Consider the following 2652-nt stretch of genomic DNA (forward strand, 5'->3'; position numbering starts at 1 on the left):
AACAACAGTCAGTGAACAAACACAAATCCTCCTGAAGAAACGGGTTTCGGGCGTTGCACCGGTTCTTTTGGTGTTTTAATATCTGAACAATTTCACACTTAATTTTTTAGTTCTGGAATCAGCAATCATGTAAGGAAATGCCAGCTTTCAGAACCTTTTGTTGATGAGAACAGAGAAAGAACTCAATAGGTTTATGGTGATAATGTTTAAAATATTGAGGGACTTAATTAAAATTTAAGGATTTGTAATTAATTAGGTTAATTAGTCTTTCTGCTGTGGAAAAAAATCCATGTTTTGCACTTGAAAAACAGCAAATTATGTTCAGATATTAAACTACAGCCATACGCTACAGATAGGTTTAAAATAAAGGTTGGTTCCTACCTTAGTAATCTGTGGGATGCTAAAAACTTCTGGGATAGATTTATCCAGAATCGGTCTCTAACCTGGGAGTAATAAAGCACCAAAATGTTTCCTTAGCTTCATGAATGTGAACCTGGGGATGTTTCTGAAATGCCGGACCGGCGCTCTAGTGCGCACAGGTTCTCCTCTGTGAGCCGATAAACGCTTCAGCTCATTAAATCCACTCATTTACTCAAACGACTTGACTTCTTGTTCCTCTGCGACTCTTTGATGAGACGGTGTTTTCTTTCTGTACTGCTGCAGATGCTTTATTTGCTATTCATCATCGTCCAGCAATGAGGAAACTTTTTTTGAATGGCTGCCAGCATCGCACCATCTGTCTGCACCTGTCCAAGAACCAGGGAAGGGTCTGCATGTTGGAAACGAGAACAATGCAGAGCCAGAGCTTCAGATTACAACAAGGACTTACATAAACCAAGCAGCTGTCCGCTGGTTTCATAAATGTCATCTTGATCTGAGCCACAAGTGTCGTCAAATGTGTGTCTGATGAGTGAGAATTTACCTGGATACATATTTGTGTGAGCAGCTGCTGTAAGCCACAGACGTTTGTGCCCTGCTGAGCATCTGCCTCTGCAAATTTATTACCCAAAGGGGAGGCCAGACCCTGATCCACATGCAAACCGCAGCTGCTGCTTTGATTAAAAGCTGAATGCAGGTTTACTGGGGTTTTTTTCTCCCTTACAAACTTCGACCTGAACAGGATGGACAGCAGTGGAGGAAATGACCACAATGTTCCCATCTCTGAGCCAAATTTAAATTACAGCTCCTGATTTTAAAGATAATGTTTAAATTTAAAGTCATGTGTGGTGAACCTCAAGGTTCAGTCCTAGGGCCCTTCTTATTCAACATCCATATGGTCCCAGGTTATAACAGGAAGTAGATTAGTTACCATAACTATGCAGATGATACACAGATCTACATTAACATATCACCAGGTGACTCTGAACCAGAAGAGTCTTTACTCAGATAAAAGTAGCACTACTTCAACATGTATTTACTCAAGCAAAAGTAAAGAGTATCCATCCAAGAAATTACTCAAGTAAGAGTGAAAAAGTATTTTGTAAAAAGTTTACTCAGTACTGAGTAACTGTTCAAATTATTAATCATTTAATATTTAAAAATGACATCACCAGACGAACCAAAATGTAAATTTAAGTGGAGATTTTGGTATTTTAAGGATGAAAATTACAATAATATGTATAAGTATCAAAAAATAACGAAAAGGCGAAAGAAAATCTTCCCAAATCAGTTTCTGTCATTCAAGAAACTGAAGAAACTTTAACAGAAGCTGCAGCTGTGAATCTGAGTCTGGTGAGTTTTTGGTTGAAACATGTTTGTTTTTCATTCAGTGGGAAGAAAATCAAGAAATTTTACTCAAGTAAGACTAGAAATACTTCATAATGAAATTATTTCCTGACTGCTATGAATCCATCACATGCTTAGAAAACGAAGACATTTTTTCTTGTTATAATCTGAATAATCTGCAAGTGGAACTAGAAGTTTTTCACCATTATTAAGGAATTATTGATTTAAAACAAGCTTGCTGGTAAGTTAGATTTGTCTTACTTCAAGTTTACTAAAATATTTGCACTAGAAAATAGACAAAAATAGTTGGTAGGATTCTGTGTTTTTGCAGTGTATCGATATCAGTGCATGCAGTAGGCCGATTCAAATGGGTGTTTGGGTCCAACATTTGGTGCAAGTTATATTTCACGTGTCCTGGATTCACATCCTGCATGTGGATAATGTATTTGGGCTCAATGCTCACCCATATTTACTGGCTGAGATGAGAAAGACAAAAAATGAGAGGAAAATGTTGATCAATATTCAGTAAAATCATTGTAAATATGTTCCAGATATTGGGCACATCTAGAAAAATGTTTAATTTCAAACTGCTTTAACAAACACAGTTCCCCCACAAATCAAAGTTTTTCCCAACAAGCAGAAGGAAAGTCTCATTAGAAAAAGAGTCTTAGCTAAAATCTTCTACACCCAATTACCTCAGGTGGATCCGGCGGAAACAAGGACTGACCTTTGTCTTTGTGACATTTCTGGAATCCAGCATCATCGACTCGAGAGCTTCAGTCTTCAGCTTCTCTTGATCAAACTACTGGGATTAAATGAAGCACAAAAGAAAAAACAAAGTTATTTAACTTCAGCAGTTTCTCAACAGGATGAAGATGACTTTTCATTTTGTGGCGACAACGAAGCCGTGTTGATATAAATTGTTAT

This window comes from Poecilia latipinna, unplaced genomic scaffold (assembly GCF_001443285.1).
Source record: "Poecilia latipinna isolate Pla-1442-1.1 unplaced genomic scaffold, P_latipinna-1.0 Scaffold917, whole genome shotgun sequence".
In the NCBI taxonomy this organism is placed as follows: domain Eukaryota; kingdom Metazoa; phylum Chordata; class Actinopteri; order Cyprinodontiformes; family Poeciliidae; genus Poecilia; species Poecilia latipinna.